Genomic DNA, 16,537 nt, shown 5'->3' with positions numbered 1-16,537 from the left:
GGGTGGGCCGCTAGGTCCGTGTTGTGGTGGGGGGCCTTTGGGCGGCCCGCTAGGTCCGTGTTGTGGTGGGGGGCCTTTGGGCGGCCCGCTAGGTCCGTGTTGTCGTGGGGGGCCTTTGGGCGGCCCGCTAGGTCCGTGTTGTCGTGGGGGGCCTTTGGGCGGCCCGCTAGGTCCGTGTTGTCGTGGGGGGCCTTTGGGTGGCCGCTAGGTCAATATGCAGTGGTTCCCCCCAGACAATTTGTTAGTTAAGGTGGTGTCTCTCCAGGGGGAGGGGGTTCTTCCTGGGACGGGGAAGTGTATTTAGGCCTGTCGCCATCACGTCTCGACCTCATCACTTTATTAGTTTGTCTAAATTGTCAGACGATTGCTTCTCTTATCTGAAGGTCTTCTACTGCATTCAGCAACTTAGTCTCGATTGGAAGTTAGTTTGTCCTACTTATGGCTGTATATAATCGTTAAGGATTTTTACAAATCAAAACTCTAGCACAAGTGGAAGATAGTGACTTATTTACATGTCGAATGGCCCTCAACATTATCAAAGCACCTAATCGCCGTATTTTAATTTTGACAAAATATTTAATTCAACTGCAGTTTTACATAATTATTACAAGAAACCACTCAAACCATTTTTAATACAATCCTAATTGAATACATCTAAAACAGCCAAATTTTAATATGCTTGACTTTTTTTAATATGCTTGACTTCGGAGTCGGGCTTCACGGTGGCAGAGGGGTTAGTGCGTCTGCCTCACAATACGAAGTTCCTGCAGTCCTGGGTTCAAATCCAGACTCGGGATCTTTCTGTGTGGAGTTTGCATGTTCTCCCCGTGAATTTGTGTCAAGGTTTTTTGGAGGGTCAGGTCAACTACTAGACACATTTTAAAACATGTTGACCTGACCCCAAATAAAACCATGACAGTTTAAATAAATGTTGACCTATGTTTTATTTGGGGTTTGGTCAACTACAATGTCAATACTTATTTATTTTGTCCTCATGGTTGTGGTTTGGGTCTGATCAGGCCAACTACAAGGTCAACATATATTTGATTTGTGTCCTGTTTTATTTGGGGTCAGGTCTACTACAAGGTCAACATGTATTTTAATTTGTGTCCTTGTGGTTTTAGTTGGGGTCAGGTCAACTACAAGGTGTATATGTATTTTGATTTGTGTCATTTTATTTTGGTTCGGGTCAATATGTATTTTGTGTCTGTTATTTGGGGTCAGGTCAAATACAAGGTCAAAATGTATTTTATTTGGGGTCAGGTCAACTACAAGGTCAGTATATATTTGATTTGGGTCCTCCATGGTCTTGGTCAATTACAAGGTCAAAATGTATTTTTAATTTGTGTCTTAATGGTTTTATTTGGGGTGAGATCAACTACAAGGTCAGTCTATTTGATTTGTGTCTTCCATGGTCTTGGTCAATTACAAAGTCAACATGTATTTAATTTGTGTCCTCATGGTTTTATTTGGGGTCAGGTAAACTACAACGTCAGTGGGTTTTTGATATATGTCCATGGTGTTGGTCAATTACAAGGTCAACATGTATTTATCTTCCATGGTCTTGGGAAACATGTATTTGATTTGTGTCCTCCATGGCCTTGGTCAACATGTATTTGATTTATGTCCTTCATGGTGTTTAATTACAAGGTCAACATGTATTTGATTTGTGTCCTCCATGGTCTTGGTCAACATGTATTTAATTTGTGTCCTCATGGTTTTATTTGGGGTCAGGTCAACTACAAGGTCCGTGTGTATTTGATTTATGTCCTTCCATGGCCTTGGTCAACTACAAAGTCAACATGTATTTAATTTGTGTCATGGTTTTATTTGGGGTCAGTATGTATTTGATTTGTGTCCTCTATGGTCTTGGTCAAAAACAAGGTCAACATGTATTTAATTTGTGTCCTCATGGTTTTATTTGGGGTCAGGTTAACTACAAGGTTAGTATGTATTTATGTCCATGGTGTTGGTCAATTACAAGGTCAACATGTATTTTGTGTCTTTCATGGTCTTGGGCAACATGTACTTGATTTGTGTCCTCCATGGTCTTGGTCAACTACAAAGTCAACATGTATATAATTTGTGTCCTCATGGTTTTATTTGGTGTCAGGTCAACTACAAGGTCAGTATGTATTTGATTTATGTCCATGGTGTTGGTCAATTACAAGGTCAACATTTATTTGATTTATGTCCTTCATGGTGTTGGTTAATTACAAGGTCAACATGTATTGTGTGACTTTATGGTCTTGGGGAACATGTAATTTATTTGTCACCTACAAAGTCAACGTGTATTTAATTTTTGTTCTCATGGTTTTATTTGGGGTCAGGTCAACTACAAGGTCAGTATGTATTTGATTTATGTCCTCCTATGGTGTTGGTCAATATGTATTTGTCTTCCATGGTCTTGAGCAACATACATTTTTAATTTGTGTCCTCATGGTTTTATTTGGGGTCAGGTTAACTACAAGGTCAGTATGTATTTGATTTGTGTCCATGGTGTTGGTCAATTATAAAGTCAACATGTACTTGATTTGTGTCCTCCATGGTCTTGGTCAACTACAAAGTCAACATGTATATAATTTGTGTCCTCATGGTTTTATTTGGGGTCAGGTTAACTACAAGGTCAGTATGTATTTGATTTGTGTCCATGGTGTTGGTCAATTATAAAGTCAACATGTATTTGATTTATGTCCTTCATGGTGTTAATTACAAGGTCAACATGTATTTTGTGACTTTAATGGTCTTGGGAAACATGTATTTGATTTGTGTCCTCCATGGTCTTGGTCAACTACAAAGTCAACATGTATTTAATTTGTGTCCATGTTTGTTTTTATTTGGGGTCAGGTCAACTAGAAGGTCGGTATGTATTTGATTTATGTCTTCCCATGGTCTTGGTCAACATGTATTTGATTTAAGTCCTCCTATGGGGTTAGTCAATTACAAGGTCAATATGTATCTGTATTCCATGGTCTTGAGCAACATTAATTTTTAATTTGTGTCCATGGTTTTATTTGGGGTTAGGTCAACTACAAGGTTAGTCTATTTGATTTGTGTCTTTTTTGGTCAATTACAAGGTCAACATGTATTTAATTTGTGTCCTCATGGTTTTATTTAGGGTCAGGTCAACTACAAGGTCAGTATGTATTTGATTTATGTCCATGGTGTTGGTCAATTGTAAGGTCAACATGTATTTGTGTCCTCCATGGCCTTGGTCAACATGTATTTGATTTGTGTCCTTCCTGGTCAGTTACAAGGTCAACATGTATTTTGTGTCTTCCATGGTCTTGGGCAACATGTATTTGATTGGTGTCCTCCATGGTCTTGGTCAACTACAAAGTCAACATGTATTTAATTTGTGTCCTCATGTTTTTTTTGGGGATCAGGTCAACTACAAGGTCAGTATGTATTTGTCTTCCATGGTCTTGAGTAACATTTATTTGATTTGTCAATATTTGGGGGTTTGGTCATCTTCAAGGTGTCTTTTGTAGGGGGGTTTCCCCCTCCATTCATTCATGTGTTAATCATTTAACATTCTTACACCATGCAATGCTACATTATACAACACTTACACAATGTGTTAGGGGTCACACTCCTGCTGCACTGTGGGCCACGCCAACAGGTGTTCCCTCTCCGCTGTGGGCGTGCATCTGCAAGAGATCTGCAATCCACACACCTGCCCGTAATGAGCGACCAGCCTCCATAAGCCAGCGCGTCTTGAGATCCAGTGCCAGAACGTAGCTTCTCGTACCCAGAACGGTAAGCCAGCACGTTTTCAGCGTTCTCTCTCACTGTGTTCATGGTCTCTCTTGTCGTCCTGCAGCTTCCCGTCATCTTTCCTCGAGCTGTCTCGTCTACCTGGACCCCCTTTGCATTCCGTCTGGACTTCGACCTCGCTCCTGCCCTCTGCTGTCCGAGCCTGTGTTTTCCCCTTTTGGACTTTCGCCTCGGTCTCAACACGCACACTCAACGCCCTCTGGTGACCACGCTCAGATAATACTTACACATAGTCACACTACATCTCTTTTAAGCTAATCACACACTGCACTCACATACTGAACTTTCAATAAATACGCTGAAAGCTAACGACATCGCCTCTCTGCAGTCTTATTCTCCTGCTGTCTTGTCATTTATTTATATATGTGTGTGTGTGTGTGTGTATATATGTGTATGTATGTATGTATGTATGTGTGTGTGTGTGTGTGTATATATATATATATATATATATATATGTATGTATGTATGTATGTATGTGTGTATATATATATATATGTGTGTGTGTGTGTGTGTGTATATATATATATGTATATGTGTATATCTATATATATGTGTGTATACATATATATATATATATATATATGTGTGTGTGTATATATTCATTCATGTATTTGTCATCCTTACCCCATGAACTGCAACACTACACAACTTAAACAATGTTTTCCTTTCATTCATTAATTCATGTTAGTAATGTATCACTTACACCAGGGGTCACCAAAGCGGTGCCCGCGGGCACCAGGTAGCCCGTAAGGACCAGATGAGTAGCCCGCTGGCCTGTTCTAAAAATAGCTCAAATAGCAGCACTTACCAGTGAGCTGCCTCTATTTTTTAAATTGTATTTACTAGCAAGCTGGTCTCTCTTTGCTCGACACTTTAAGAATTAAAAGAGACAAAACTCAAAAATTTTAAAGACTTGGTCTTCACTTGTTTAATCATTTTTTTACTTTGCTTATAACTTTCAGAAAAAACTTTAGAGAAATACAACCTTATTATTTTAGGATTTTTTAAAAAATAACTTTTTTTTTTTTTTTTAATTCCTTCCTCTTCTTTCTTGACAATTTAAATCAATGTTCAAGTAAATAATGTTTTATTGTAAAGAATAAATACATTTAATTCATTTTAGCTTCTGTTTTTTCCACAAAGATTTTTTGTGAAATATTTCTTCAATCTTATTAAATTTAAAAAAAATATATATATATATATATTCTGGCAAATCTAGAAAATCTTTAGAATCAAATTTTAAATCTTAGTTCAAAGTCTTTTGAATTTCTTTTCAAATTTTTGTTCTGGGAAATCTACAAGAAATTGTCTTTGTTAGAAATATAGCTTGGTCCAATTTGTTATATATTCTAACAGAATGCAGATTGGATTTTGACATTTTTAAAATGTCATCAAAATTTTAAAATTAATCTTAATCAGGAAAAATTACTAATGTTCCTTGAATTATTTTGTAATTTTTTTTTCGAAAAGATAAGAATTTGCTGGTTATTTTTTTCGGTTGAATTTTGGATTTTAAAGAGTCGAACATGAAACTGTTTAAAATGTAATTTTAATTTTTTTCCCTCTATAAACCGTTCAATTTTTTTTTTTTTCACTTATTCTCTACAAACTTCCGTAAAAGGAAAAAAAAAGTATGACGGAATGACAGGAAAATACCCATTTTTATATATTTATTTATTAATTAAAGGTAAATTGAGCAAATTGGCTATTTCTGGCAATTTAAGTGTGTATCAAACTGGTAGCCCTTCGCATTAATCAGTACCCAAGAAGTAGCTCTTGGTTTCAAAAAGGTTGGTGACCCCTGGTGTAGATAAAACATGTTGAAAGAGAAGTAAGCAATATGAACAAGTATATTAATAAATGTCTACCACTTGTCCTTAATAATTTTGACAAAATAGAATGAGAAACGACACAAAATGTTGCTGCATTAAATTAGGAGCCTTTGTTAACTTACAAGTTGTCTTGTATGTTCACAATTTTATTTAAGGACAAACTTGCAATAAGAAATGTTTAAAGATTATTTGTTAAAATAAAGCCAATAACCTTTTTGGTGGTCCCCTTATTTAGAAAAGTATCGAAATACATTTTGGTACTGGTACCAAAATATCGGTATTGGGACACTAGTTCGTAGCGAATAATATATATTTAATCAACGAAAACACGTGTTGTAAAGACGTTCATTACTAAACATATTCATTGTATACGAATAACTTTTGCTGCGGGAAATAATATAGTTTGTCATTTTTATTGAAGTTTAACCAGCAATGAGAAACATTCTAAAACACTTTTTATTACATTTCTATAATTATTTTCAGTACAAATCACGGAATATAGTGTATATTGTATGGAGATCACCTGGTCAACTGGGGATGTAGCTCAGTGGTAGAGCGCATGCTTTGCATGTATGAGGTCTTGGGTTCAATCCCCAGCATCTCCAGCTGTTTTGATTTCTCACTGTGCTGTGGATCAAAGCAGAAGAAAAGATTCTATTTTCCCATGAATTTTAATGCCAAGGTTACTCTGAGCAAAAAGGAGCAGACATGCAAAGGAACAAAGTTTGCAATGTGGTTAGGGAAGGGAATTCAACAGACGTTTCCGGTTCCAATTCCATTTTTAATTGAGCTTAATAATTTGGTTCCTTTAAGATTCTCTTTATTTCTATTTCGAAAAAAATAGAGTGGATAATCTTACATTTTTAATATGACCTTTAGAAAGCCTATAGTGAGGTCTCAAGAGGCAGACATGCAGCATTGAAGAAAAAAATAATATATTATTTGTCTGCAGAATTGAATTATGTGCAAATTACACAAGAATGTAACATTTAGTAACGTGATATTAACTTATTACAGTCATGCTCATAAGTTTACATACCCTGGGAGAATTAGATTTCTTGGCCATTCTTCAGACTATAAAGGATTATATATATATATATATATATATATATATATATATATATATATTTTTTTTTTCTTTTTTTTTTTACATTTTTTTTTTTTTTGTGTGTGTGGTTTTTTTCCACCATAACGTTGGTCAAATTCAGACCTAAAGGACCCCCAAATTGTTCCACTTTACTGTTAAATTTTTTTTTTACAAGTCTCCCATTTGCATTAAGCGTATGTGATCTGCATGATTATTGTTGGTCTTATGTTTGCGTTTTAAAGACTTTCGCCAGCAACAATATTTTTTATCACTGCAACAAATCACATTTCTGCTACCAAGTCACTGAGTGTAAAGTAAACCTTCGGAGGACTGCATAATAAATAGAGACAGGATCCTCCCGTTGAACCACATCAGAACAAATGGATCGCAGCACAAAGTTAATTCCCAGCCACTGGCTGTATAAACAGAGAGGGGAGCGGCAGGACGATGGACGGTCAGGAATTCACCGGAGGACTAAAGACGACTGATGAACTTGACTGTTTGCTCAAAAAGTACATACAATATGAAGTTAATGAAAGTTAGAGAAAAAAAACTTTCAATAAATTAGGTTTTAAAATTACACATATGACAAATGGTAAAAAACATTCTGTCCTGCTGCAATCAACCCATTGATACAGTAATTTGGTAAAGGAAAATATAGATTAAATATTAATGTTGTAAATTCAATTGTAAATATTATAGGAAACTGATGCACTGCAACTTAACTCGAAGAACAAATATACAAAATGAAGGTAAAAATGGCCAAGAAGTTTAAAAATATACTGTTTTATTATATTTTTCATTCATTATTATTTATTAGTTTATAATATATTTTAGTCCAATTTGGAATTGTGTTACCTCTGTGGACAGCTTTAATATTGGAGTTCAGTGTACTCAAACTTTTTTCACCAAGTACCACCATAATGGCCAATGTTAAAATGCAGTAGCGTAATAGGCCAAAGTATTCATTAAAACCAAGGCACAGAATTTAAGCCTGCTCAGTGGCCTTGTGGTTAGAGTGTCCGCCCTGAGACAGGACGGTCGTGAGTTCAAACCCCGGCCGAGTCATACCACAGACTATAAAAATGGAACCCATTGCCTCCCTGCTTGGCACTCAGCATCAAGGGTTGGACTTGGGGGTTAAATCACCAAAAATGATTCCCGAGCGCGGCCACTGCTGCTGCTCACTGCTCCCCTCACCTACCAGGGAGTGGAACAAGGGGATGGGTCAAATGCAGAGGGTAATTTCACACCTAGTATGTGTGTGACTATTAGTGGTACTTTAACTTTAATAAGTATATTTTTGGCCACTGTATAATTACAAAGTTTGAACAGTAACACCGTGTTTGAATATTTAAAAATGGGACACTAATCACTTAGATTATTTGGCGTACCACTTGTGGTACCTGTGCCACAGTTCGAGAATCAATGTTGTAGTTTATAAAAAACATCAAGAAAATATATATTTCTATAATGCGATTTATTAATGTTGCCAAAGACGTTTTAGGGATTGTGAGTCATTATGTGCTTTTTATTCTGTTAAATATATACTTTTTATTTATCAATGCTGCCAGAGACTTTTCAGATTTTTGATTATATGTGCTGTTAATTGCATTACAATTGTAATCAGAATAATCAGAACAAACTAATCTTCTTTAAAACAGTGATTTTGACAGCCGTTATATAGATAGCATGGGTCTCAAACACAATTTACCTGGGGGCCACTGGATGCAGTCTGGGTGAGGCTGGGCCGCGAGAAAAGATTTCTTGAAAAAAAAATTCATACTCAGCATGTCTAGTTGTATAATGACATTTAAAATTGTATTTCTTCTGCACTGCAACTTTATCTGTGCAAATATATGTAGTGTTCATCGTGTGAAGCAATGCAAATTAAACAATAAAAAAATTAGTGGTTTGAATTAGTCTAGGTTATTGGGGACTGTTATTACTGACGGACAGATGTCGCGGTGTGACTGCAGCCAGGCACGTAAGAAAACCCTCGTCTCCATGGCAACGTTCCTGTCACTTTCACTCCTTTGCCGCTTTTCCATTAATGCAGGTGTAGGCAACCCAGAACGTTGAAAGAGCCATTTTGGACCCAAATGCCAAAAATCGTCTGTTTGGAGCCAACGGGAGGGGGGGCTAACATGTTACACGTCCGAGTATCAGCGCACCACAGTTTTGTATTGTCGCTCGGTCCTTCGGCGGAGTGCTTCGGAAGCTACCGGCCGCTCGGGAGGGAGCGAGAGAGAGACACACACAAAGTGACAGAGACAAAGAGAGAGCAGGCTGGTGAGCGAGGGAGGAAGAGCGTGCATGGAAAAGCGGCAAAACGTTTCTGTGCTTCCATCACGTAAGAGAAGTCAATGTTCAGCCCTCGAGAGCCATATACCACACCATGATTGGTAGATTCCTTCAGCTCCACACACAACGCTGTCAATCGCCATTCATATAAAACTTACAGTAAACTTTCATATTAAGGTGGGGGCCGCAAAATAATGTCTCGCGGGCTGCATGTCTTCGACCCCTGATGTACAGTATAAAATGTTTGCATGAAGTCTAATAAATACATATATAGTATCTGTGTTTTACAGGATCATAATCCATCATCTAGTTCTTATCCAGACTGATGCTGAAAAACAAAAAATATTATGTTAAAACTTGCAACTTGGACCCTGGTGAATAACCAGCAAAATAAAAGAGGAAAGGCTGAGAAAATAGTAATAATAATCACAATAATGTCCATTAATATTAACAATGAATTATAATGGGTCATCAAATTTACATTATCACTGATGCAGATTTCCGTTCCTGTGTTTTGTAAGGATTATAAATGAGATGTGTCTAATGGCATTGTCTTGGCAGGAATAATGTACTATTGTTAAAATATTTATCTAAGAAGGACAACCATGTTCCATGTAACGATCCTGTCTGGTTGGAGATCATCCAACTATTTTGATTGGAAACAAGCCAACACATTCGACAAAATGTATTCTTCCTTTGAGTCACTTGGAAAATGTAGGTTCGGTTTTAGTCCACGTCAAAAAGCATGATCCGGACGTTTGAAAGTCATTTCTCTAACAAAACCAGGTGTATCGTATAAAAAATTTAAAAAAACATGAAAAAACATTGATTAAATATTATCATTTCCTCCAAGTGTGTTAATACTTGAGTTATCTGGGTGGGGGGGGGAATCACAGCCTTTAACAAAACCCCAAACCAGTGAAGTTGACAGGTTGTGTAAATGGTAAATAAAAACAGAATACAATGATTTGCACATCCTTTTCACCTTATATTCAATTGAATGGACTGCAAAGACAATGGGTTTGTTTGCTAGCATTTTGAATGGGAAACAGGTCTAGACTACAGGCAGGCCAGTCTAGTACCTGCACTCCTTTACTATTGTAACACATGCCTTGGCATTGTCTTGCTGAAATAAATGATAATGTTGTTTGGCTGGCAACATATGTTGCTCCAAAACCTCTATGTACCTTTCAGTATTAATGGTGCCTTCACAGATGTGTAAGTTACCCATGCTTTGGGCACTAATACGCTCTCATACCATCACAGATGCTGGCTTTTGAACATTACGCCTATAACAATCTGGATGGTTATTTTCCTCTTTGTTCTGGAGGACACCACGTCCACAGTTTCCAAATATAATTTGAAATGTGGACTCGTCAGACCACAGAACACTTTTCCACTTTGCATCAGTCCATCTTAGATGAGCTCAGGCCCAGCAAAGCTGGCAGCGTTTCTGGGTGTTGTTGACAAATGTTTTTTTGCTTTGCATAGTAGAGTTTTACCTTGCACTTACAGACGTAGCAACCAACTGTAGTTACTGACAGTGGTTTTCTGAAGTGTTCCTGAGCCCATGTGGTTATATCCTTTACACACTGTTGTCGCTTTTTGATGCAGTACCACCTGAGGGGTCGAAGATTCCCTGGATTCTCTGAACCTTTTGATGATATTACAGACCTTTAAGGGTGAAATCCCTAAATTCCTTGCAATAACTCATTGACAAATGTTGTTCTCAAACTGTTAGACAATTTGCTCACTCGTTTGTTCCCAAAGTAGTGACCCTCGCCCCATCCTTGTTTGTGAATGACTGAACATTTAATGGAAGCTGCTTTTATACCCAATCATGGCACCCACCTATTCCCAATTAGCCTGTTCACCTGTGGGATGTTCCAAATCAGTGTTTAATGAGCATTCCTCTACTTTCTTAGTCTTTTTTGCCACTTGTGCCAGCTTTTTTGAAACATATTGCAGGCATTAAATTCAACAAATATCTGTAAAAAAAATAGTTGTCCAGTTCCAACGTTAAGCATCTTGTCTTTGCAGTCTATTCAGTTGAATATAGGTTGATAAATTATTTGTATTTACCATTTACACAACCTGTCAATTTCACTGGTTTGGGGTTTTTTATTTTCCTGGTCCTAAACTCATCATACAGAGTTGGTCCACTTGAAATAAACCAAACTAACATAATGCCACACGTCATTCAAGCCTAACCAGGATAGGATGGATAGGAACATTCATCAAGAATTAGACATGAATGAGAAAAAAAACATAATGTATATTTAGTTTTATAAACATAGACGTCATATCCTGTGTGACACATGTTGTCTTTGATTGTTCACTTTGCTTCTATCTTTGTTTTTTTTCCAGTATGCAAACCTGGAGAACAAGTGACTCATAAACCTCCAAGGTCTAAAGTCAAACAATGAGACACTATCATAAAAGGAAAGGCTGACATCTAGTGGTTGTTTTGTGAAACACATCTGACACCATCTCAGTGCTTTTAGGTTGATTTACCAATACCAAGCATCTTCTTTATGTTAATGTTGTGAAAATGACAAACAGCATAAACATCAATTGATTAATTCTAAAAAAAAAAAAAAAAAGCAAAATAACACTTTTAATCATACAGAAGTATTAATATGAATGAACTCCCTCAGCGTGAATAACATAATAGTTTTACTGTAGTACATTTTCATTATTTATTCTTATTTCCTCCGCAATTATCAATAATACAAACCCCAAAACCAGTGAAGTTGGCACGTTGTGTAAATGGTAAATAAAAACAGAATACAATGATTTGAAAATCCTTTTCAACTTATAGTCAATTTAATAGACTGCAAAAACAAAATACTTAGCGTTCGAACTGGTAAACTTTATTTTTTGCAAATATTAGCTCATTTGCAATTTGGTAACAGCAACATGTTTCAAAAAAGCTGGCAGAAGTGGCAAAAAGACTGAAAAAGTAGAGGAATGCTCATCAAACACTTATTTGGAACATCCCAGGTGAACAGGCTAATTGGAAACATGATTGGGTATAAAAGCAGCTTCCATGAAATGCTCAGTCATTCACAAACAATGATGAGGTGAGTAACCACTTTCTGAACAAATGCGTGAGCAAATTGTCCAACAGTTTAAGAACATTTCTTGACGAGCTATTGCAAGGAATTTAGGGATTTCACCATAATATTTCACCTAATATCATCAAAAGGTTCAGAGAATATGGAGAAATCACTCCACGTAACATTGAATGCCCATGACCTTGGATCCCTCAGGTGGTACTGCATCCAAAAGCGACATCAGTGTGTAAAGTATATCACCGCATGGGTTCAAGAACACTTCAGAAAACCACTGTCAGTAACTACAGTTTGTCGCTACATCTGTAAGTGCAAGTTAAAACTCTGCTATGCAAAGCGAAAGTCATTTATCAACAACACCCAGAAACACCGCCGGCTTTGCTGGGCCCAAGCTCATCTAAGATGGACTGATGCAATGTGTAATAGTGTTCTGACACATTTCAAATTGTTTTTTGGAAACTGTGGACGTCGTGTCCTCCGGACCGAAGAGGAAAATAACCATCTGAATTGTTCTAGGTACAAAGTTCAAAAGCCAGCATCTGTGATGGTATGGGTGTGTAATAGTGGCCAAGGCATGGGTAACTTAAACATCTGTGAAGGCACCATTAATGCTGAAAGGTACGTAGAGGTTTTGGAGCAACATATGTTGCCATCTAAGCCAGTGGTTCTCAACCCTGTGAACATTTTTTTTTTTAATTCAAGTACCCCCTAATCAGAGCAAAGCATTTTTGGTTGAAAAAAAGTGATGAAGTAAAATACAGCACTATGCCATCAGTTTCTGATTTATTAAATTGTCTAACAGTGCAAAATATTGCTCATTTGTAGTGGTCTTTCTTGAACTATTTGGAAAAAAAGATATAAACATAACTAAAAAGTTGTTGAAAAATAAAAAAGTGATTCAATTAGAAATAGAGATTTCTACACATAGAAGTAATCCACAACTTAAAGTGCCCTCTTTGGGGATTGTAATAGAGATCCATCTGGATTCATGAACTTCATTCTAAAAATTTCTTCACAAAAAAAGATATCTTTAACATCAATATTTATGGAACATGTCCACAAAAAATCCAGCTGTCAAAACTGAATAATGCGTTGTAGCATTTCTTTTCACAGTTTATGAACTTACATTCATATTTTGTTGAAGTATTATTAAATAAATCAATCAAGGTTTATTTATATAGCCTTAAATCACAAGTTTCTCAAAGGGCTGCACAAACCACAACGACACCCTCAGTAGAGCCCACATAAGGGCAAGGAAAAACTCACCTCAGTGGGATGTCAGTGACAGTGACAATGATGACTATGAGAAACCTTGGAGAGTGTAAGTGGCGTCCAAAATGGTGACGACAACAGGAGTGAATCGTGTTTTAAAGACAGAGGCGCTAACAAAGGAAGAGTAGACACTTGGTTTGTAATATGATCCTAGATGACTAATGCAATGCGCCATTGGTTGTTGTTATTTTGGTTGTTGAATATATTGCTTTTTCGGTTGATTAGATAGAAACCTTAACCTGAACTTTCCCCAAAACATAACCCTAACCGTAATTTATTTTCAGCCGTAAGGGACAAGCAGTAGAAAATGGATGGACGGTTGGAGTATTGATTTTACTTTATTTTTTTTCTGATTTCCGGTTGTCGTCACCCTTGTGGGCACGTCTTCAAGTGGACGTGACTTAGTAGTAGTTCCGCGGCCGCAGCTAGATGTACTTGGGGGTTCCAGTTGCGGTCCTGTTTCGGAAGTTTTGGGTGTGGCGGCCAGGGGCGGGTTCCGCCGTGCTTTTCCGGGGTGAGGTTGCTGGTGGGGCAGGGTGGTCTTCCTGTCGTTCTGCCCACGTTGGCTGGGGTTTCTCGCTTGCTTGGAGGCTGGTTGTCTCCTGCTTCTCCCGTGCCTTGTCCTTGTCTGCGCTGAACACTGAATACATCCATTTCAAAAATGTAATTACAAATAAGGCAACAAGAAAAATATCCCACACTTTTCTTTCGTAAAGCAGATTTATACAGCAGATGTGAGCATCTTCATCAACAATATGATTTGTCTGAGTGGCTGCAAAGGACATTATATATATATGTATATATATGTATATATATATAAAGTCTATATATATAATGTAAATAACATAAAAACCCAGTTTCCATATGAGTTGGGAAATTGTGTTAGATGTAAATATAAACGGAATACAATGATTTGGAAATCATTTTCAACCCATATTCAGTTGAATTTGCTCTAAAGACAACATATTTCAGGTTCAAACTGATAAACTTTTTTTATTGTTTCAAATAATCATTAACTTTAGAATTTGATGCCAGCAACACGTGACAAAGAAGTTGGGAAAGATGGCAATAAATACTGATAAAGTTGAGGACTGCTCATCAAACACTTATTTGGAACATCCCACAGGTGTGCAGGCTAATTGGGAACAGTTGGGTGCCATGATTGGGTATAAAAGCAGCTTCCATGAAATGCTAAGTAATTCACAAACAAGGATGGGGTGAGGGTCACCAATTTGTAAGCAAATTGTCGAACACTTTTAGAACAATATTTGTCAAGCAGCTATTGCAAGGAATTTAGGGATTTTACCATCTACGGTCCATAAAATCATCAAAAAGTTCAGAGAATCTGGAGAAATCACGACACGTAAGCGATGATATTACATACTTTTGATCCCTGAGGCGGTACTGCATCAAAAACCGACATCAGTGTGTAATGGATATCACCACATGGGCTCAGGAACACTTCATAAAACCACTGTCCGTAACTACAGTTGGTCGCTACATCTGTAAGTGCAAGTTAAAACTCTATTATGCAAAGCCAAACCCATTTATCAACAATATTCTGACCCAAGCTCATCTAAGATGGACTGATGCAAAGTGGAAATGTGTTCTGTGGTCTGACGAGTCCACATTTCAAATTATATTTGGAAACAGAGGACGTGGTGTCCTTCAGAACAAAGAGGAAAATAACCATTCGGATTGTTACTTACACATCTGTGAAGGCACCATTAATGCTGAATAATTCATACAGGTTTTGGAGCAACATATGTTGTCATCCAAGCAACGCTATCATGGACACCCCTGCTTATTTCAGCAAGACAAGTGTTACAACAGCATAGCTTCTTAAAAGAGTGCGGGTACTTTCCTGGCCCGCCTGCAGTCCAGACCTGTCTCCCATCGAAAATGTTTGGCGCATTATGAATCGTAAAATACGACAGCGGAGACCTCGGACTGTTGAACGACTGAAGCTCTACATAAAACAAGAATAGGTAAGAATTCCACTTTCAAAGCTTCAACAATTATTTTCTTCAGTTCCCAAACGTTTAAGTGTTGTTTAAAGAAAAGGTGATGTAACACAGTGGTGAACATGCCCTTTCCCAACTACTTTGGCACGTGTTGCAGCCATGAAATTCTAAGTTAATTATTATTTTCATTAAAAAAATAACGTGTACGAGTTTGAACATCAAATATGTTGTCTTTGTAGTGCATTCAACTGAATATGGGTTGAAAAGGATTTGCAAATCATTGTATTCCGTTTATATTTACATCTAACACAATTTCCCAACTCATATGGAAACAGGGTTTGTATAATATATATAATGTATGTATATAATGCATTCTTCCAATGAAAATGGGGAATAAATAAAACACGTTATGAATTTTCATCGTGGTCAAGTGCAAACTGCTTTGCTTGTGTTTTCCTGGTGAGAACTTGTGTCGCAGGATGAAGAAGAAAGTGGAAGATGGAAGAAGTCCATCTTGTCCAACAGGCAAACAGACCCTCTTTTATTAGACGCTCTACTAATTGCATAATAAAAACTATTATGCAGCGGAGGAAATGAAGCATAAGGAAAAGGAAGAAGGCCGTCTTTGTTGTTCATTGGACACGTTTGGCTCTAAATCGAGTGCTTTCATTTGCACGTTTTTCTCCCCTTCTCGTTTTTTTTTCAGACATTTGATGAAGAACAAATAAGAATGGAACAGACATTATCACCAGGCTTGTGAAAAATACCTACTTCAATGAAAATGTCTTCCTAATTGCAATAAAATTCCATGAATTTGAAATAAAATAGAATAGTATTCCAGTTTAGAATTGGAAATAATGGATGTAAAATTCTAATTGATAATTTTGTCGGATTTCAGAATTATGCGTCCATACAACTGTATTATATTGTATTATTGGTTATTACTGTAAAACTTGTGGAAAAAATATATTTATTACAGCAAAGATTTTGAATAAAATCATCTTTGTGTAAATCAGACATTTACATTGTGTCATTTAATTAACTTTGCACTATTTTACTTCCATGCCAGGTGTTAGCATGCTAAGTGTTAGCATGCTGGTATTTTAGCCTACTTTTAGGTAAAAAGCTAAAAGTCATGGATATTGTTACTTGGCGGAATCTTGCTAGCATGCTAAGAGTTAGCATGATTAATTAGTTTAGCTTTTTTGTTGTTGTAAAACAAAAAGT

The 16,537-nt window shown here is 36.9% G+C and overlaps 1 non-coding gene across 1 annotated transcript; it reads left to right on the top strand.

Annotated features, from left to right (window-relative positions):
* The first annotated feature begins 6,142 nt into the window (after positions 1 to 6,142).
* Positions 6,143 to 6,214, top strand: trnaa-ugc (transfer RNA alanine (anticodon UGC)). Its single transcript has one exon. It is a non-coding gene; the product is annotated as a tRNA-Ala (tRNA).
* The last annotated feature ends 10,323 nt before the right edge of the window (positions 6,215 to 16,537 follow it).

The sequence above is a fragment of the Nerophis ophidion genome, linkage group LG20 (assembly GCF_033978795.1).
Source record: "Nerophis ophidion isolate RoL-2023_Sa linkage group LG20, RoL_Noph_v1.0, whole genome shotgun sequence".
NCBI lineage: Eukaryota > Metazoa > Chordata > Actinopteri > Syngnathiformes > Syngnathidae > Nerophis > Nerophis ophidion.
The sequence above is the reverse complement of the archived record's forward strand: the minus strand, read 5'-3'. Positions and strand labels throughout refer to the sequence as shown.